Here is a 22,905-nt window from a genome sequence, read left to right on the forward strand (position 1 = left end):
TGATCCCACCCCTGGCCCCTCCCCTGACCCTGCCTTGAAAAAAAACTTTTTTTCTGGACCTGAATGGACATGGAGGTAGGCGGATGTAAATGGCAAGAATTCCATTTACATCCAGACTCCTGTAGACCCACATGGAGCTTTCAATTAAGGTAAGCATGAAAAACTGGCAGGTGGCCCTAATTGGAAAAGCTTGGGTGAAAGATTCTTAAAGGAGAGTCCTATCTTTGTATTTGGCAGAAAAGAATTATAAAGCTGCCCCAAACACCCCTGTTGAGCTGATGGGGCCCAGGTCTAGTACAACAAGACCGGCTGAACTGTCTTATCAGCAGCCCTGTCTATAGCCAAAGCCTTGGCTGGATGCTACGCAGTAACGCTTCTTTTGACCTTATGTGGGAGCAGGGGCGGACTGACAACTCATGGAACCCCCGGGCAATAGGGGATCATGGGGCCCAAACTCAAAAAAGCCTATGAAAAAGGTACCAGGAACATCTCATGGGGCCCCCTACTGACCCCGGGCCCTCGGGCAGCGCCCGAGTTTCCAAATGGTCAGTCCGCCCCTGTGTAGGAGTAATCCTAGATGTCTGTTCTTATGCTGGCAAGGCTATTGTACAGTATCCCTTCTCTGGAATCCCTTGAAAAAGGTTGGATGGCTACTCTTAAGAGCTGTAATTCCTACACCCTTCCTCCAATTTGGATGTACATACCTTCAAATTAAACCTGAGAGTGTGCACTTTCAGCCCATATCCATGATATAACTATAGTTTGAATATGTGTTGGTAAATACCTGAAAAAAAAACTAAAATTGTGCCTAAATATATATGAGCTGAACTGTACGTAAAGCACTACGTAAATTGACAGCGCTATATAAGATTGTAAACTCGAAAGAGCAGGGCCCTCAATCCCCTCATGTTTTGCATTGTATTGGTATTGTTCTGTCACATGTTCTGTCCCCCTTTGTAATGTACAGCGCTGAGCGAATCATCGGTGCTTTATAAATACTGTATAATAATAATAATATAAGTACCTGTAATAATAATATCTGCGCGACACCTCATTTTTTAATCTGAATGTTTTAAGTCAGGTGCATTGCTTTGATTGTAAAAAATTTTGTGCAACCCTGGGCGCACTGGAAAGAGAAATCCCAAGGAACGTACAGTATAGCATACCACAGTGAACGTTGGAACAAAAATAAAAAAAGAAACCGCATGCCTTCCTATGCACAAAATATAGACATTAAGCTAACTCTATGCCTTTGCCTTCCTTAACTTCAACATTTGTGGAAAAAAATAGAGAAAATGCAAAAAATAATGAAGCATATACTGTGAAATTGCAACACAAGCCATGTTGTAATGTTATCTTATTAAAATTACCTTTCTTTTTCAATCTGATGCTGTAATCTTATGAAAAATTCAATGTAATATGGCAACCTGATTGTGTTCTATACACTGCTGGTGTAGAGAAGGGTCCCAGAAATTCATATTCCTGTTTATTTGATTGGTTCACTAAATTTCCCAGATGTTTTCACTAAGATATAAGTAAAATTTTTAAACACCCCCTGCACAAGGGATTTCAGTTTGGGTTAGGTACTCCCCAAGGGTTAAATGATTCTTCAGGGATGTAGATACTGCAGCTTTTCTCATTAAAATACTGAGAGTACACCAGCTGATTATAATGAGTCAGCCCCTCCCATTCAGAATCAGTCTGCAGAGGACATGGTGAAACAAAAACAGAGAAAACTTCATGGTAAAGGGCAAGGCAGGAATCTGCCACAAAGTTTGATAAAATCCTTGAGATGTACATTGGTCACCCAATAGGGATTGGAGCATACAGGTGGCGCAAACACCTAGTGCATTATCCAAGTTTTATTGAAAAGTAAAAAAGACGAAAACATACTCACAGACATATCATGTGTGTAAAGCTTTGTATGATAATAGAGATGGCCACTACAATGGGCAGGGTGTTCCTACTGTCAGTGTGGTCGGCTTGCTGACACGTTTTGGGGATGAATCCCTTTCCTCAGAGCTAATGATGGAAGCTTAGCTTAGCTCTGAGGAAAGGGATTCGTCCCTGAAACGCTTCAGAGAGCCAACCACACTGACAGTCGGAACACCCTGCCCATTGTTGTGGCCATCTCTTATTATCATACAAAGCTTTGCACACATGCTATGTCTGTATGTTTTTGTCTTTTTTACTTTTCAATAAACCTTGGATAATGCAGTAGGTGTTTGCGCCACCTGTTTGCTCTTTTTAAGTTGTTGATTTCCCTATCTGAGGAGGGCTGCATCTCCAAAACGCTATCCATAGGCCACCTTTTGCCTTGGTTCCCCTGGCCTTCCTTTGGCAATTGATTCCCGGAGTGCTGGAGAGTACACTGTTACCCAATAGGGCTTGCATTCTTCTCAACAAAAGTAGAGTTACTCTTTAAGTAAGAACTTGATTAACTAGGTTGGGTACTAGTTAGCAATCAGCAACCGCTGAGATAACAAACCCTTAGGTCAGGAGTATGTAATGTACAGCACAGCTTATGAAATTCAGTGGTATTTTTGCAGTATGTTCACATAGTGTTCAGTGTGGTATCACCTTATATTCCTTACATAGGCAGTCATAGGTGAAGTGCACCTTTTCACTGATTGTCAGTGGAGAAGTGTCTCCTACATTAGTGGTCAATGGTAAAAGTGGTCCTTTTAGGTTGGTGGTCAGTATTGTGTGCCCCTTCCATTGGAGGACATTAGAATGCCTTCTTTTGTTGGTGGCCGATTGTGAGTGCTCCCATCACTTTCCATTTTGTCACCTGACCAAACAGGGAAGGAGCTGCAGAGAAATATATTATTATTATACAGGATTTATATAGCGCCAACAGTTTGCGCAGCACTTTACAAAATGAAGGCAGACATTACAGTTACGATACAATTTGGTACAAGAGGAAACAGAGGGCCCTGCTCGTTAGATATGTTGCATTATTACCATCTCAATAACTAATAAAAAGCAAATTTTCAAAAACTAACTTTTTTTCAGCCTTCTGGACATGTCAGGGCCCACACTTAAAGTGATATTAAAGGCTATAATTTTTTTTGTTAAAGTAAAAAAAAGAGACAACCTTTAAAGCTCTCACCCCCAGAATTGCTCCATGGATTGAGCCTAACCATACTGTATCTTAAATCAAAGGAATAATATACGTTAGTTTGACTAATGTACCACGATATGATTGGTTTAACAGTAACTACTTAATAATTGACCCCCCCCTTTTTTTTTTTCCTTCTCTCCCTCACCTCTATGACATTATCTTTCCTATCTTTTCATCTGATGCTCCCTTCTCCTTTCTTTTCCTTCTTTCCTTCACACCTTTTTCTTACCCAACTGACTATATCTCTTATAAGGGATGGAGTGTCCTCTCGCATATAGGTGTGCATGTCCTTTATAAAAAAAAAAACCTACATTTTTTGGATACGGACACATACGATATGCACGCCTTTAGATGATATCGTTGTCCTATGCTTCATTGTCCTATTATGTGAGCACTCCCTACTCAATAGATCAGCATCCATCCTAATTTTCTAGACTACCATTTATAATCAATACTTTACTGGTTTATATCGTTCACCTGTTATAATGTGTTATTTTGCTTCAGAACGATTCACACTTCAAATGAATATCTGATAACCCGTCTGCGTTACGGGAGAATAGGCCAGATGTATATACGCGGACTGTGCTCCGTATCTGTATATGACCTGATATGCCTTTTACTTCAATAAATACCTTTTGGAATTAAAAAAAAAAAAAAAGAGGTTATACTTACCTGCTCTGTGCAATATTGTGGCTTTTATTTTAAGGTTTTATTTAAAAGGTCCCTTACCTCCTCTTTGGCAATTCCCTACTGGCACTGTCTGATCCTCCTGCTCCTCCTCTGGGTGCCTCCCCAGCAAGCCGGATGCTAAGAAGGCACCCATGTGTATGCGCTCCCAAGCCGAGCGGTGTACATGCATAGATACACACAGCGCTGGTAAGCCATGCCCATGCTCCCTCCTTGCAGGAGTTTGACTGGCAGCAGAAGGAGCTCCCTTCTATCTGACACAAAAAATGTTTGCTTTTAGTTATACTTTAATTCCAGAAATAAAGATTGCAGCACTTCGGTACTTAAGAGTATAGTAACAACTTCTGCTTACACCATGTTATCCTGGAGAAAGGGGCCCTAAAACATTTCCCAGTCCTTAGCTGCATAATGATGTGAGGAAGCATAACTTATCAGATAGAGAAGAGTCTGGGCCTTCTTCAATTTAAATTCTCAGACCACTGAGAACCATACAGAAGAAGTTGGACAGTTCCCCAATAACCCTTGAAGTCTTCATCTGTTATATTTCAGTTTCATACATGCGATATCACCTACAAATAATTTGTATTTATTCATTCTATGCAGGCAAAAACTGAAAGGTTATTTGCCCAGCGTAAACCTTGATTGGTATCATATAAAATAAAAATGGTGAAAAATAAGAAAAAAACTTGTACTCTTCAATGGGCTTTTGGCTACTGGCAACCATTAGAATTCATACACAAAGACCATTTTTATTTGTTAGTTGTATAGTTTTTTTATTTTGAATCTTTAGTAAAATCTGCATGGCGGCACCACGTAAGTTCACACGGTAGGTTCTGGCACTGTTCGCTCAGTTGGGCTACTGATGTCAGTGAATCTTGCTTCATTTTGCCTTTCAGTTCTGTATTGACTTTATATCCATGTACCTATGCTGTAAAAAAAAAAAAAAAAAAAAGAGAGAGAAAGTAAAAATATTCAACAGAGAAATACTATTTGCTATTTGTTTTTGCAGCACTACCTGTATATACCCAAGACAATCCAAACTATTGTGTTAGAAATTGTTAACTAAAGCTGACCGTAGACAGTTCCTCCAACTACACAAACGGGTTGGATGGAGGAATCCATCAACCCCTCCTACCCAACTGGGATATTGTATTCTGACAGTGGGGCCCGGCGCTGTCAGAATACACTAATTAGCAGCTGCAGCCAATTGACTGCAGCAGTTGATCATCAAAAGTTTTCCGGCTTGTTCATTTGACAGTCATCAATCTAAGGGAAGGTCTCACACTAATTGAAATTTGTCCGGTCCTTGCTGAACTGGTCAAATTTTGATCCATCTATGGCAAGCTTTAGTCTCCAGACTAAAAAACCCTGTATGATGACTATATAAAGTCTCCTGAGGAAAAGGACATCATGCTTATAAACTGCACATTCAGACCTATTTATCAGATAGGGACACAAAGGAAGAGGGGATATTTGCCTGCAGCCCAGCCTGGTTCATATCTTCTTACTGACATACATATGTATCTGCATCTTTACTGACCTGGGGCCCATTCTGCTTTGCATAGATCTCAGAGGATCCACATAAACCACCAATAGTCTAATGCATTTTATAAAGAAGATGTATACTATGTATGTATGTGTGGTTATATTGGTGCTGATATCACATTTTTATAGGCATTTTTGCACACTACATAAGCACTATTTAAAAGAGACAAAGGGTCAATTTTATATCCATAGGTTGATTGGATGGCTGCATAGAATTTAACAAAACAATACAGTTTTTAGCACAAACAACACTTTCTTTTGATTATATTGTCTTGCAAAAAAATATTTTATTGTCTTTTAAATCCATAGAATATCTATCTATCCATTCAGTTGTATCCGACCCTTGGCAATTGCATGGACCATCACTCGCAAGCGACTTCTTCCATGAATTCTCTTAGCAATTATTGTACAGGGTAGGTTTCCAGGTCTTTCCCCAACCCCTACCATGCAGGAAATCCCGCATGGCCAGGGATAGAATAATAAATAAATAAATATATATATATATATATATATATATATATAAACTGTTTTGTTTCCTACTTTGAAAAGTATTTTTTTAAAACAACTAGTGTAGTAGATAAAAATGTCTACATTGTTCTTTGATTTGTCCAATTTATAACAACACTAAACTTACAATAATAGAACAAAGCATTGGTGGACCTACTTATAATCAAAATAAAAGTTTTTTTTTTTTTTCATTTGGAGCATTTTTAATGTGATAATAAAATAATTAGGGAAAAAAATTAATTCAATCATTAGAGAAATAGCTAAGGGGGGGGGCGCAAGGGCCCAATCACAAGTGTGACCTTTGCGACCTTGGTAGTTCCGCCACTGGTGTCAGTAGTTTTCTTTATTGTTGTTGTTTTATTTTATTTATTATTCTTTTTACCATTTTTAAATTTTTTAAAATTATTTTTTACAATTTTGTTTTTAGGAGCTCTTTGGCTTTGGTGAGATATCAGGGGTCTAAACAGACCTCTGATGTTCCATCTTTGGGACAGAGAAATGAGATTAAGGAGACAGCCCTCAATCTCATTCTCTGCATCCTCAGCTGCACAGAATGAATGGACAGGAATAGGTCTGTACAGATTTCCCTGCCCATTCATAAACTAAAGCATAGTAAACACAGTTTACTGTGTTTCAGTTATGAATAGATAGAGTCAGTGATTGGTACTGATCACTAACTGTCTGTTGAGAAAATGAAGGGGCCGCTAAATGACAAAGCAGAAAGAAGCTGGATAGGAGGAGATAAGGGGGAAGCTGCATATAGAGGAAATGATCTCTCGATTTTCCTCCTGTAACCACTGAATTCCTGCGGTCGAAGCTGCCCTGCCTCTCCTCCTATCCAGGCGTACAATTGACCACATGGGCTCCCTGAAGCATGGGGCCAGGTCTCAGTTGCGACCCCTGTAGGTACACCTCTGGATACAGGCATGCCATAGAGTATAAAAGAGTGCCTGCCTCCCTGCATGTCTGTAGATAGATGGGCATTCCATTATACTCCACAGCAGAGAGTGCAATATTGCAGGAATGCATGCCACATTCAAGGTCCCATTCACAGTGCTGTGTCACATTTGTCACCCATGTTTTTCTGTGCTTTTTCCGCAACAGAATATGGCAGTTTATTCATTTGAATGGGCTGCCCTATGGGGGACAAACGTGCCAAAAGAAGCTCTCGGACGTTTTCGGGCATTAAGTTTCGCACACGTTTTACCATGCCGCAAAACACGTGTTTGCTAGCCATATTTGGGGTACCATTAACAATTAATGGCAAAACAAGTGTGATGTGCATTTTTAACACATTTTTTGAGCATTTCAAGAATGCACATGGAGAGTTTCCGGAATGTGCGCCTTAAAGTGAATGTGCCGCTATAATAAAAAATTCCTGAAATTGGATTCAGTGCCCACTGGATAGGTAAGTACCGTGTTTCCCCGAAAATAAGACATACCCATAAAATAAGCCATAGCAGGATTTCTAAGCATTTGCGCAATATAAGCCATACCCCGAAAATAAGACAGTGATAGGCGTGGCTATGCAGTGTACGGGCGCGGAGCCGGGCAGCCCTTCTCATCTCCCCCATTGTGACAGCTGCTATCTCGGAGGTGAATGGAGAGGTTGCGGGCAGCCCCATGAACAAGGTCGGCTCCCAGTCATTCTGTGCGTGCTGCAAGCCAATTCATAGAGGGAGATGGTGAAGAGGTAGAAAGTGAAAGTAAAAGTCTTCTCAGTGAAGTGAGGATCAGGACGCTCTGCTTTAGGTACCATATTGTGTGGCCTCGGGGAAGAAGTAAAGCTGTGCCTGCTGTTTTACTCGGCACTGTGGGTCTCTCTCCCCCAGCACCAACCAGCAACAGTCTGTGGGTCTCTCTCACCCCCACAAACACCAGTAAAGCTGCTGCTCCCCAGCACTGACCAGCAACAGTCTGTGGGTCTCTCTCACCCCCACAAACACCAGTAAAGCTGCTGCTCCCAAGCACTGACCAGCAACAGTCTGTGGGTCTCTCTCACCCCCACAAACACCAGTAAAGCTGCTGCTCCCCAGCACTGACCAACAACAGTCTGTGGGTCTCTCTCACCTCCCACAAACACCAGTAAAGCTGCTTCTCCCCAGCACCGACCAGCAACAGTGTCGGTCTCTCTCACCCCCACAAACAACAGTAAAGCTGCTGCTCCCCAGCACCGACCAGCAACAGTCTGTGGGTGTCTCTCACCCCCCACAAACCAGTAAAGCTGCTGCTCCCCAGCACCGACCAGCAACAGTCTGTGGGTCTCTCTCACCCCCCACAAACACCAGTAAAGCTGCTGCTCCCCAGCACCGACCAACAGTTTGTGGGTCTCTCTCACCTCCACAAACACCAGTAAAGCTGTTGCTCCCCAGCACCGACCAGCAACAGTCTGTGGGTCTCTCTCAGCCCCCACAAACACCAGTAAAGCTGCTGCTCCCCAGCACCGACCAGCAACAGTCTGTGGGTCTCTCTCACCTCCACAAACACCAGTAAAGCTGCTGCTCCCCAGCAATGACCAGCAACAGTCTGTGGGTCTCTCTCACCCTCACAAACACCAGTAAAGCTGCTGCTCCCCAGCACCGACCAGCAACAGTCTGTGGGTCTCTCTCAACCCCACAAACACCAGTAAAGCTGCTGCTCCCCAGCACTGACCAGCAACAGTCTGTGGGTCTCTCTCACCCCCACAAACACCAGTAAAGCTGCTGCTCCCCAGCACCGACCAGCAACAGTCTGTGGGTCTCTCTCACCCCCCACAAACACCAGTAAAGCTGCTGCTCCCCAGCACCGACTAGCAACAGTCTGTGGGTCTCTCTCACCCCCCACAAACACCAGGGGATAGGGGAAAAGCTTCAGCTTAAGACAACTTAACTATATTTGAATAAATGTAGATTGCTGTACGATACTTAATAAAAATAAGACATCCCCTTAAAATAAGCCATAGTGTGTCTTCTTGAGGAAAAATAACTATAAGTCGGTGTCTTATTTTCGGGGAAACACAGTATTTAGCTTCTCAGTGTTCTTTCTCTTCCAGAGCTAGTGGCATCACTGTTTTTCAACACTTCCGGGTTTGTAGGTTAGTGTTTTCCCTGCCGTGTTCTGCAGTATCACCTACCTGCTCCTACACTACTTTAAGGTGCTGGAGTGACATAGTGACCAGCAGATGGAACCACAGAGTGCAGTGAGTACACACTATCTGACACACCCAGAAGTGTCAGATAGCAGCAGCACCCTTTAGCTCTGGAATAAAACAAATACTGGACTCTCTGCCCACCGGACAGGAAAGTATTCAGCTCCTTCTTTTACAGAGTACTTTGGGTTTATATCCTGGTATTACAACAGGGTCACTTTAAAGCTTGGAATTGCATTTGCTCTGCAACATATCATATGCACAATATTCTATCATCAGTAAGGGCAGATATGGCTCACAATTATGCCCTTTTGTGGGACATTGTTCTATATCACCAAAGAATACATGGGCAATGAATACACTTACACAGCTGGTTCCTGTTGCTTCTGGCATTCCCTACAGGTGCGCACACAGGACAGTCACGCCGTGTGCAATTCTTCCAATGAGAGATTATCTGCCTGGAGGAAGCGCAGTGGGGAACTAAGGGATGAAAAGGCACAATATTCTGTAAGTGCATACTGTAGGGTAAGATATAAATAAAAACTTTATTTCATTTAATGTGGCCCACCCACTACACGCTGCCTGCAAAATACAATAGGGGCAGATACAAGACTAGTCACCCTGCACAGGGAGAGAGATTAGCAGTGACCAGTCTTTATTAGGTCTTTATTCATAGCCATGGCTATGAATAATGTTTTTTTACCAAAATGCGTAAGCTGCTGTAACTTGCACACTGTACCCTTTATTAACCATTTCCCGTCCTGCTGTTGTATATAAACGGCTGGACGGTGGCAGTGCAGGGTGGAGTGGCCGTTTATAAACGGCCTCCCCGCACCCTGCTTGTGCGCGCTCCCTGGGAGCACGCAGCACCACGATCTGGAGCCCGCTGTGTCCTCCGGACACAGTGGAACACCGATCGTCAGATGGGACTGTCACGATCGCGGCGTCAGACCCCAGGCCTTCTCACCAAACTTGTGACCGAAGGACTAGCTGATCTAAAACCGCGATGTCACGTGCGTAACAATGCCACACCCAACTGCACCCTGCACAATGATTTTCCAGCTAATTGGACCACAATCGATGTACCGGCAGCCTGAGCGATTGTTACTGGGTCAGGTTAATTACGCAATTAACCCTTCACACTGCCACTACCTCCTTTTTGTACAGAGAAAGAGGAACCTCGGAAATCTCAGCAATAACACTATAATGGTTGAGGTAATCGTCTGCATAACACAGTTATACAGAGGGTTAAACAAACAGCAGCATTTTCTTTAGAGGCAGGAATTCGTAAATTGCAATAAAAGCGCTATAGAAACAGTTCAACACTTTCAGAAGGAAAGATTTATTACTAAAAGGTCAAACGGGTGCAATAAAAATATTTACAGAAAAGAGGTAACTAAGATATATATATAAACATACAGAGACCAACAGCACAGCAAAGAGATATCAGAGAGAGGTGAAAGGGTTAAGGTACTTGCCAAAATCCTGGGTTAGCAGATCCAAGTTTCAGAGCAAAAGGGCACGGGTCTCCCCAGGTGGCATTGATGTTAAAATGGGAGACGTCTTCAACTCCCACTCTTAGGCCTGACAGCCTATTTTGTAGTCCCCAGCAGGGGGTGTCTCTGAAGTCAAGGACCAATACCCCGTGTAGGGCGTGGAGGTATGGGTGGATACCTCAACTAGAGCCAAAATCTCCCGTTACTCATATTTTGGCCCTTAACTTTCCATCTGCACAAGTGACATTCCACCCGCAGGTAGATTATTATGCAGACACGTCTGAGGATTGATTAGAGGTGAAATATGTAATTCTATACTGAACGGTTCACGAGATCTACTTTTCTGCTTTCCTGTGTATTCGAGACAAGGCAAGTAATCCAACAAACTGTTCGCCTTTTTGTAGCCAATCTGACGATATGTCAGGTTTTTATGTAAGTCTCTCATATTCCAAGATATGAGACATAGGGGGAAAATGGATTTTAACAATGGTTATCTGATTCTGTCACATACGCTGAGTTAGGTTTATTAGGTCGGAATCTCTTTCAACTCCTGGGAAAGCTTACCTTATCTCTTCTGAGGTGTTACAATTTTCAGGATCTTTGGACAGGGAGGCCCCGGCTCCCTTGGGGGGCTTTATAGCTTCTATGACCCTTCTGTGACACACATACACACTGGCCAAATGTCGCTGGGACTCTCAGAAAGGGAGGGGGGAAGAATGAGGGAGAAATATATTTGTCAGGATGGTTAATCCCTTTGCCAAGATGGAGGTTGAAGCCAAAATGGTTGAACTGCGTCCATTTCTGGGTATACGCTGTTACAGGGACCTCTGTGCGAGGTCCCGATCATGTGATCACTGATTGGCAAGAGTAGTAGGGAAGATGTCACTTCTGACATCACTGCTTACTACGTGTGAAATCTGTGAATGATCACAGAGGTCACATGGTACAAGGCTATTTACAACAGCTGTGACCAATCACAGCTCACACAGTAGTTCTCAATGGCTGCAAGAATGCAGCTACAGAGACAGAGAAATTATTGCTTTTACAGCCTTTATGGGTGTAAAAGCAATCAGTGTAAAAAAAAAAAAAATCTTCATCACCCCCCACAAGTAGTACAATGTCACCATGGTGACACTGTACTGCTAAGGTGACAGTATGTAAAAAAAACTCATAAAAAAGAATATAAAAAAATAAAAAAAATGTTTAAAAATTATAATTTTGGGTTATAAACTAATTTGGGTTATTTTTATTTTTTTACTAAAAAGATAACGGAATAAATTTTGGCCAAGATTTATGATGAAATACTATTTATTTGCAAAATTTTATAAGAAAAACACTTTTTTTCAAAATTTTTGGACATTTTCATTTACATAGCAAAAAAAAATAAAAATCCCAGTGGTGAATAAATACCACCAAAATAAAGCTTTATCTGTCTCAAAAATATGCTAAAAAATTCATATGGGTAAAGTGTTGCATGACCGCGCAATTGTTATTCAAAGTGTGACAGCACTGAAAGCTGAAAATTGGCCTGGACAGGAAGTGGGTAAAAGTGTGCGGACTGGAAGTGGTTAATAAAGTAGTTTTATCTGGAGAGCGATTGCTGGCTCTTCACCTTATACTCTCATGCTATTTAAAGTGCCAAGAAGACACTGTCCTTTGGAGCACCGTCGGTCTACCTCAAAGGGAGAATTCACTTAGACCTACATCTTCGTTTGTGAATCCCACAGGTTTATTTCAAAAGTTGAAGAAGAAGCCTACAATTCTTTAGACAAAGCTCTGTTATAAAATAAAACACTCTTAAAACATTCAGTTTTAGCCTACCTAAAAGCTTAAAATTGTTTCATCTCAAACGGGCAACCAAATCATAAGCAAGGTGGGCTATTTAATGTAGAATTGAAGAGTCAAATTTGGTTTCCAGCAGCAATTTTATGGAACCAAGAAATATACAGTAAAGACATCGAAAATGATTTAATAGCTGGCTCCTGAACGCTAAGATTTACATATTGGAATCCTATTCACATTCTGCATCTTTTTTCTTTTAATTTCATATTTTACAGGCACTATGATGTCACATTCAGAAGCTACAATGACTGAGCAGCCTGACAGTTTTTGCACTGAAGGCAATGGAAAAAAATATCTAAAAGTAGGGAGTCAAAGGTTGGGAATAGAGATGAGCGAATCGAACCAGGCGAACCGGAATTCGATACGAATTTCAGGAAAAATTCGATTCGCGGCGAATCCGAATATTTGCCTACTTCGGGTGCGCGAATCGGATTTTTCCCGATCAGCCGGCAAAAGTGTCCCTGCAGAGAGCTCCGCTATTTCTGACATTTCTCTGACAGTTCCTTCACATGTACAGCGGTTGAAACATTGTATCTATTAGTTTCCATTTAGGATACAGATGTTTTTATTCGGAAACAGATGTTTCAACCGCTGTACATGTGAAGGAGCTGTCAGAGATCTGTCAGAAATAGAGGAACTCTGCAGATACACTTTTTGCCGGTTTGGAATTCTTATTTTCATCCTACTTCTTCTTCTTCTTCTTCTTCTTCTTCATCCTCATCCTCATCCTCAGAAGAAGAAGAAGAGGATGAGGATGAGGATGAAGAAGAAGAAGAAGAAGTAGGATGAAAATAAGAATAATTCCAAGCCGGCAAAAAGTGTATCTGCAGAGCTCCTCTAAGTGTATCTGCAGAATAGAGGAGCTCTGCAGATACACTTTTTGCCGGCTTGGAATTATTCTTATTTTCATCCTACTTCTTCTTCTTCTTCTTCTTCCTCTTCATCCTCATCCTCTTCTTCTGAGGATGAGGATGAAGAAGAAGAAGAAGTAGGATGAAAATAAGAATAATTCCAAGCCGGCAAAAAGTGTATCTGCAGAGCTCCTCTATTCTGCAGATACACTTAGAGGAGCTCTGCAGATACACTTTTTGCCGGCTTGGAATTAATCTTATTTTCATCCTACTTCTTCTTCTTCTTCTTCTTCATCCTCATCCTCAGAAGAAGAAGAAGAGGATGAGGATGAGGATGAAGAAGAAGAAGAAGAAGTAGGATGAAAATAAGAATAATTCCAAGCCGGCAAAAAGTGTATCTGCAGAGCTCTTCTAAGTATATCTGCAGAATAGAGGAGCTCTGCAGATACACTTTTTGCCGGCTTGGAATTCTTCTTATTTTCATCCTACTTCTTCTTCTTCCTCTTCATCCTCATCCTCATCCTCTTCTTCTTCTTCTGAGGATGAGGATGAAGAAGAAGAAGAAGTAGGATGAAAATAAGAATAATTCCAAGCCGGCAAAAAGTGTATCTGCAGAGCTCCTCTATTCTGCAGATACACTTAGAGGAGCTCTGCAGATACACTTTTTGCCGGCTTGGAATTATTCTTATTTTCATCCTACTTCTTCTTCTTCTTCTTCTTCATCCTCATCCTCAGAAGAAGAAGAAGAGGATGAGGATGAGGATGAAGAAGAAGAAGAAGAAGTAGGATGAAAATAAGAATAATTCCAAGCCGGCAAAAAGTGTATCTGCAGAGCTCCTCTATTCTGCAGATACACTTAGAGGAGCTCTGCAGATACACTTTTTGCCGGCTTGAAATTAATCTTATTTTCATCCTACTTCTTCTTCTTCTTCATCCTCATCCTCAGAAGAAGAAGAGGATGAGGATGAAGAAGAAGAAGAAGAAGAAGTAGGATGAAAATAAGAATAATTCCAAGCCGGCAAAAAGTGTATCTGCAGAGCTCCTCTAAGTGTATCTGCAGAATGTCATTTATGGAAACAAATAGATACAATGTTTCAACCGCTGTATGGAGTGAATGTCCCAGAACTGTCAGAAATAGGCTATTTCTGACAGTTCTGGGACATTCACTCCATACAGCGGTTGAAACATTGTATCTATTTGTTTCCATAAATGGATTCATTTATGGAAACAAATAGATACAATGTTTCAACCGCTGTATGGAGTGAATGTCCCAGAACTGTCAGAAATAGGCTATTTCTGACAGTTCTGTGACATTCCCTCCATACAGCGGTTGAAACCGCTGTATGGAGTGAATGTCACAGAACTGTTAGAAATAGACAGAAACTGTCACAGAACTGTCCTTCTTCTCATCCTTCTCCTTCTTCTCATCCTTCTTCTCATCCTTCTTCTCATCCTTCTCCTTCTCATCCTTCTTCTCATCCTTCTCCTTCTTCTCATCCTTCTTCTCATCCTTCTCCTTCTTCTCATCCTTCTCCTTCTTCTCATCCTTCTCCTAATTCTCATCCTTCTCCTTCTTCTCATCCTTCTCCTTCTTCTCATCCTTCTCCTTCTCCATCTTCTCATCCTTCTCCTTCTCCTTCTTCTCATCCTTCTCCTTCTCCTTCTCCTTCTTCTCATCCTTCTCCTTCTTCTCATCCTTCTCCTTCTCCTTCTTCTCATCCTTCTCCTTCTCCTTCTTCTCATCCTTCTCCTTCTCCTTCTCCTTCCTCATCTCCAAGGGCATTTAAATTAAAGGTACAGTGTTCTGCACTAATTTAAAGGCTCTCTGAAGCCTAGAAACCCTTTTTATAAGTTAACTTCGTAGCGAATAAATTCGCATCGAATCGAATTTCTTCCTGAAATTCGCCGAATCAGCCGAATCGAATTTTTGAATAATTCGCTCATCTCTAGTTGGGAACATGGTACAGTGAATACGGAGCAGCAGTAAAGGTTATTTTAACAACTTGGTACATTTGATAACAGCTTACCCTGGCAGGTTCTCCCAGCTTTACAATGTGGCATGTGATTCAGAACATTCTTCATGGTAAGACAATGGGGAAGACTGCATACATGCATGACACCACTGCCTTTCTGCTGTCGTTGACACTTGTGTGCATGTAGCAATAACACCAACTGCTGCTGGATAAGCTTGCGACGTTCTAGGCCAGTAAAGGTTCTGGTTCCCATTGAGGAAAGTGTACCTGTGCTGGTTTCAGTGGTAGGAGTTGTGGCTACCGGGTGAACCCAAGCCTGTAAAGGGGACTGGAGAATGGAAAGAAGACATCCAAACACTGTAAAGTACATACGCTAAAAATAAAGCATACTTTATTCAATCAATAAAGTGTATAAGCAATAAAGACATGGGGCAGACATAGAGAGAGCTGACAAAAACTTACCCACTTCAATCAAAAATTAATAAGTGCAGTCAGAAAAAACAAAAAACCTACAACAAAGTGTTAGCTTTATGCTCCAAGCATTGCCTTGAATCTGTCGGGGAAGGCTCTTGATTTAACTTAAATACAAAACAGTCTTCAATCATATCAAAGCAAACCAAGCCCTAGCAACCTGAAGGTTGCAGACTGATAGTGCTAAGCCACTATCTTCCAATTGACAGTGGCATTGTCAGTCTGCTGTGCAAGTTGCCTTAGTTGTCCATTTGGCTGCCTCTCTGACAAATCTGATAGGCAGCCCTATGGCCAACTGAACGAATTCACTCATCAGACTGGAAATGGTAACTGGAAACACAAGGGAAATGTGAAAAATATTCTGAGAATTACATGGGACGAAAGTGATCAAAAGGTGAAGATTAGGTGGCCAAAGGAATATTGTACAAGTAGGAAAGATGACAAGGTGAGTTATATGGGGTCATTGAAGGTTTATGAGGAGTTGCCTGGAAATAGTGAGTGAGGTGTGGTCAGGCAACAAAGGGTTCATGAAATGGTGTTGGTCAATGTGATTTAGGTGTGGACAGCCAGCACAGGTTTCATGGAGAAGTTCTGTATCAGAAATAGAGGAGTGATGTGTAGTAAGGTAGTAAAGGGTTCATGGAAAGGTGTAGGACAGAGGTAAGCAAGGTGTGGTTGGGCAACAAAGGATTCCTGGAATAGAAACGGAGAGGTGAGTGACGTGGGGACACGAATCAGAGGGTTCACAAAGAGGTGTCGGGAAGAGGAGAGTAAGTTGTAGGCAGGCAGCGGAATGTTCACAGAGAACAGACAGGTAGAGATGAGTGAGGTGAGTGATGTGTGGACACAAAAATAAGAGTTCATGAAGAGGTGTCAGGTTGAGGTAAGCAAGGTGTGGGCAGGTAGGAAGAGGGCTCCTGAGAAATGTGAACGAGAAGTGGGCAAGCAATAGATTGAGATTAGAGAAGGAGAGTGGATGGCAAAAATGGAAACATGAGCAGAATGCTCTTAAAGTAAAAAATATAGGACATATAGGAAATTAATAAGGTGTAGTCAGGCAGCAGGGGTTCATGGAGAGGTGTTAGGGAGAAGTGGGTCAGTTGTGGTCAGGCAGCAGAGGGTTTATGGAGAAATGCAAGTGAGATGTGGACAAGGCATAAAATAGCTAGTATTGGGAGGTGTGGACAAGCAGCAAAGGGTTCATAGAAAGGAAACAAAGAGATGTGAGTGAGGTGTAGATGGCAAGCAGAGGGTTCATGAAGAGGTGTCAGGCAGAGGTAAGTAAGGTGTGGGCAGGCAGAGGGTTCATGGAGAGGAAACAGGGAGAGGTGAATGAAGTGTGGGCAGGAAGAAAGCGGGTGGGAGAGGTGAGAGGTGGGAACAAGTTGGAGAGGGTTCATAGGGAGATGTTGAGAAGAGGTGAGCGAGGTGGGGACAGGTAGCAGAGCACTGATTGAGATTACAGAGGGAGAGTGGAGGGCAAAAATGGAAACACAGGCAGAATACCCTTATGACAAATATATACAGAACAGAATTGGTAGCAGGGGTTCATGGAGAGGTGTTGGGCATTGGTAGATTACGTGTGGTCAGGGAGCAGAGGGTGTATGGAGAAGGGTTGTGTAGAGATGAACAAGTTGTGGACAGGAAACAGAGAATTCATGGATAGATGCAGGTGAGTTGCGAACAAGGTGTGGTATGCCAGAAATACAATCTAAGAAACAACAAGAAGCTATTTAAATTGGCCAGTGAGCTCCTAAATCACCAGCCTGGCATGTCCTCTTCATACATTGTGGGGGACATTTAACAATTTTATTGCACAGCAAGGTAGTGCTAAATAGGGATGAACTCTGGTGTGTTTGGATCCTAGTCTAAACTCTACTACTTACTCCGCATTATATTCACATCATCCTCTGCCTCGGAGCCTCTATACTGGAACACAAGACTAAGATTCCAATACTAGAATCTACTTATCTGAGACCAGGGTTCAGAATGAGAGCCCTGCTTAAAGTGGTTGTGGGGTTGCTAAAGCTGGAGAAACACTCCCTGAGCACAAAAGACAATAAAGACTTCCATGTGATCTCATACCAACAGACTTAAGGATACAAACACGGGAACAGAAAATGAAATAGAATACATACATGATACCCCGGTTTTCTCCTGTTCTCTCTGCATTGATCTGAAGTATTCCACTATATTACGTAGCTTCCTGTTCTTCTTCAGACAAGTCCTCTTTGGGTACTTTCCTCTGCATTCAGGACAGGTATAAGATCTACCCCCTTCCTGGGTGTCTAGTGCCTTCACTATGCAGTCATGGCAGAAGTAGTGACCACATCTCAATGATACGGGATCCATGTAAATTTCCAGACAGATACCACAAGTCAGTTCTTCTCTCATAGCAGCAGACGCCATACTAAACAGAGCAAAATGAAAGTGAAAGAAATCTCAGGAATAGGTGACTTCTCAAGGACTCCAGATGGTGTCAATACTGAGCCACTGGCCTGAAATAAGCAGAGAGGTAGAAAAAATGACAGCACCTGATCCGCATTCTTGTCTTGGGTTGGTGATTCTTTACTTCTGACCTTCAGCCAGCAGTAAACTTGTACAAATACGGGTAGATAAGCGTTGCCTTATTGGATATTCAAACGCATAAGTGCAACACAACGTGTAAACAAATATCACTATAAAAAGTCCATCATATCAAAAGTACATTAATATCAGTGCCAGTGTGCTGTTCTCCATACAATTAGTGGCAAATTCACATGCTGTGCTCCCCACCAATGATCCCACTCACTCACCGACTTCAGCGGACTCTTAGACTTGGACTCTAAAGCACTTAGTGGGAAATTCTGGCTCTGCTGGGGCTTGTAGTGCTCCTTGATTCAGACGATATCTTAGAATGTAAGCTCCAAGGAGCAGGGCCCCCCTAACCCTCTTGTATTGAACTGTATTGTTGCTGTATTGTCTCCCGTTATATTGTAAAGCGCTGAGCAAACTGTTGGCTATATAATAATAATAATATAATCTCCACATATTTATTTATTTCAGGTACTTATACAGCACCATCAATTTACACAGCACTTTACATATATATTGTACATTCACATCAGTCGCTAACCCTCAAGGGGCGTACAATCTAAGGTCCCTAACTCACATTCATACATACACACACTAGGGCCAATTTAGACAGGAACCAATTAACCTACCAGCATGAGTGGCGGACCAATGGACTGTAGAGCCTGTGCAAGAGTTTGGAGTGGAGAACTAAGAGAGGAGAAGGAATAAGGAGTTTGCCAGGAGGGATATACCACTGAGGTGGAAACAGCTCTGCGGCCCTGTGAGGGTCAAGGAGGGGAGGTGAGCAGGCATTGCTGCCATTTGGAGGATTCATTTTACACCTAGAAGTGGAGAACACGAGTGGTTTTAAAAGCACAGAGTCACATGCATGGACATTTTATCACCTATGATGTATATATAATGTGTGTAAATTAGGCACGATATTTTAGTGGTTAATTGATATATTATATGAGTTTTTATTCACTTGTATATTCACTCTTAATTTGATTTGTGGAGTCCTTTTGATTATATGCCCTGCAAAATAGTATCTTTCACAGTGTGTGTTAATTCACCAATTTAATAAGTTTGGTTGCACCATTTTTCTTCCTCCACTAGAGGGAGATATTAGCGTATATTATATAGAGTTGTCACATATTATTATATTTATTATCATTTTTGAAGGCACTTTTTATTTTATATTAATTTTTATGTAATGTAAGCGCTTCACTATTTTTCTTTATTTATTGTTGCTGTATTGTCTCCCGTTATATTGTAAAGCGCTGAGCAAACTGTTGGCGCTATATAAATCCTGTATAATAATAATAATATAATCTCCACATATTTATTTATTCCAGGTATTTATATAGTGCCATCAATTTACACAGCGCTTTACATATATATTGTACATTCACATCAGTCGCTAACCCTCAAGGGGCGTACAATCTAAGGTCCCTAACTCACATTCATACATACACATACTAGGGACAATTTAGTCAGGAGCCAATTAACCTACCAGCATGTCTTTGGAGTGTGGGAGGAAACCGGAGTACCCGGAGGAAACCCAAGCAGGCACAGGGAGAACATGCAAACTCCAGGCAAGTGGTGCTGTGGTTTGGATTTGAACCAACGACCCTGTACTGCCAGGTGGAAGTGCTAACATTTTAGCCACTGTGCTGCCCAACATATACCAGGATGTCCCGGTTTGCACAATCACAGGTAATGGATGCTCATGTATGGAAAATAAAGGATGGGGGCCATGTAGTGTAATTTATGAAAAGCGACATGTTTACTTACTTTCCCTCACCCCACCCACCTTGCTTAAAGTGGAACTCCACTTTCTCAACATTGATTATTTTAATTTTTTTGCTGCCAGCAAATGAGGTCATACATCCCAGGAGTCTTCGGGAGGGGAGGAGGGGTTTTCTCAGCTAAGCACACTTTCCTGCCTGTATTCCTGAGCTAAGGGCAGATAAATTCCAGGAAGTGAATGTTACATGAATCATCTGCCCTTACTCAAGATGGCAGCAGCCAGAAACGCTAGGGAGTTGTTTTTCAAAGTGATTTATAAAAGGACAATAAACCATGGAGACATGGCTTGATGGGGGAGTTTGCTTTGCATATTAAAAATGAATTAAATAGCGATCTTGGTTTGTGGTGCTCAAATGCAGTGTAGTTCCACTTTAACTTAAAGGAATATTTTACTGAAATGAAACAGAATATAGACAGATAGCTAACACTTTGTCTGAGCCTACCTTGAAGAAGAATTTCATTAAAGTGCTTCTAAACGCAAAACCTTTTTTACCATTAAAGTTAAAAAAGTACTGCAATACCTGTCCTAGCCCCCCTGCCCCTAAACATCTAGCTGGCTCATCTCACCAATCCCGTGCTGTCTTGGCTGCAGCACTGCCCCTCCACTTCCTGGGTTCAAAGGCTCCTACTGCTGTCATCAAACTTCTGAGGAGGGAGCACAGATGTGGCTTACCAGTGCTGTGTGTGTCTATGGATGCATACAGCCTTGCTCGGAACCGCTGCTGCACGGGTGCCCCCTTAGCACACGGCTTACTGAAGGGGCACCCAGAGGAAAGGGGAGCAGACAGCACTGGCAGGGGACCCCAAAAGAGGAGTTAAGGAGCCGCTCTGTGCAATATCACAGAATATCCTTCTACAGAGCAGGGAAGTATAACATCTTTTTTTATTTTAAAGCAAAAAAAGTATCCTTTAGTATTGGTTTAAAATAGTTACAAACTACACAGCAATGAGCAACTTTTGAGAAAATAAACACTTTATGCATAATTACTGTATGTAAAACATAACATAGCATATCAGGTCTATGTGACGCTCTAAACCAGTGGTTCTCAACCTGTGGGTCGCGCCCCCTTTGGGGGTCAAACGACCCTTTCACAGGGGTCCCCTAAGACCATCAGAAAACACATATTTCCGATGTGTAAAGAGCAGCTACTGTGTAGAAAGCAGCTGCTGTGTTGAAAGCAGCAGTATTGGAGGTAAAACGACACTCATGAATTATAATTACTGGATAAATAATTTTATGGTTGGGGGTCAACACAACATGAGGAACTGTATTAAAGGGTCACGGCATTAGGAAGGTTGAGAACCACTGCTCTAAACCGTATATAGAGCATAGCGGTCAGGACTATGCAATGTACATAGCAGTGCTGGAGAATGTACTTACATTTCTGGTCAATGGCAGAACAAATACCCCAGCATCAGTGGAAGGAAGAAGCCTCAGCAGCAGTGGTCAGTAGGGGAAAATGCCTTAGCTTCAGTGGTTAGAAACAAATACTTGTGGTTAGTGGGAGGCTGAATATCTGGCATCATTGTCTGGTGGAAGAAGAATGCCCTGACTTTGGTGGTCAGTAGGAAGAAGATTGCCCTGGCGAACATGAGCAAATTAGTTTTTTTTTCAAAGTGTAAAATCTTCAGATCCCCCTTTACATTGGTGGTCAGTATGAGGGCTTTCTACCCCGACCACCAATGTAATCTGAGCATTACAATGACCACCAATATAATGGAACATTTACATTAACCACCAATGTAATGGAGCAATTACGCTGACCACAGAAAAAAAATGGAGAGTTCTACATTGACTTAAAATTTAAAGACGATCCTACACTGCCCCGACCTCCTTTCATCCACTGATCACCTCTGCACCCCCTCCACCTGCTGGTCAATTCTTCCCCCACCTCCATCCTCTGGTTACCTCTCCACCTCTTTCCTTAATCCACTGGTCACCTCTTTACCCACCTCCCATCATCTACTGGTCACCTCTGCACCCCCTCCATCCACTGGTCATCTCTGCACCCTCTCCATCCGCTGGTCACTGCTGTACCTCCTTCCTTCTCTGCTTACCTTTGCACCCCTTTTCCATCCATTGGTCACCTCTACCCCCACCTCCATTCACCAGCAATCTCTGCATCCCTTACCTTCATACGTTGGTCATCTCTGCAACCCCCCCCTCTTCTATCCACTGGTCACCTCTGCATCCTTCCTCTATTGGTCATTTCTGTACCACCCTCCATCCACTGGTCACCACTGCACCCCCCATATCACCTCCATTGCTCACCTCTGCAGCCACTCCCTTCCTCTGTTCACCTCTACACCCCTCCCTCCATACACACTATATTGCCAAAAGTATTGAGACACCCCTCCAAATCATTGGATTTAGCTGTTCCAATAATTTCCATGGCCATAGGTGTATAAAATCAAGCACCTAGGCATGCAGACTGCTTCTACAAACATTTGTGAAAGAATGGGTCGCTCTCAGGAACTCAGTGAATTCAAGTGTGGTACCGTGATAGGTTGCCACCCGTGCAATAAGTCCATCCGTGACATTTCCTTGCTACTAAATATTCCACGGTCAACTGTTAGTGGTATTGTAACAAAGTGGTAACAACAGCAATTAAGCCATGTAAAATCACAGAGCGGGGTCAGTGCATGCTGAAGCGCACAGTGCGCAAAGTCACCAACTGTCTGCAGAGTCAATAGCTAAAGGCTGCCTTCATATTAGTTCAACAACAGTGTGTAGAGAGCTTCATGGAATGGGTTTCCATGGCTGAGCAGCTGCATCCAAGCTTTACATCACTAAGCGCAATGCAAAGCATCGGATACAGTGGTGTAAAGCATGCCGCCACTGAACTCTAGAGAAGTGAAGATGTGTTCTCTGGAGTGACCAATCACGCTTCTCTGTCTGGCAATCCGATGGGTTTGGCGG

Source organism: Staurois parvus, unplaced genomic scaffold (genome assembly GCF_062004578.1).
Source record: "Staurois parvus isolate SC_StPar_1 unplaced genomic scaffold, SC_StPar_1.0 ptg000018l, whole genome shotgun sequence".
Classification (NCBI taxonomy): domain Eukaryota; kingdom Metazoa; phylum Chordata; class Amphibia; order Anura; family Ranidae; genus Staurois; species Staurois parvus.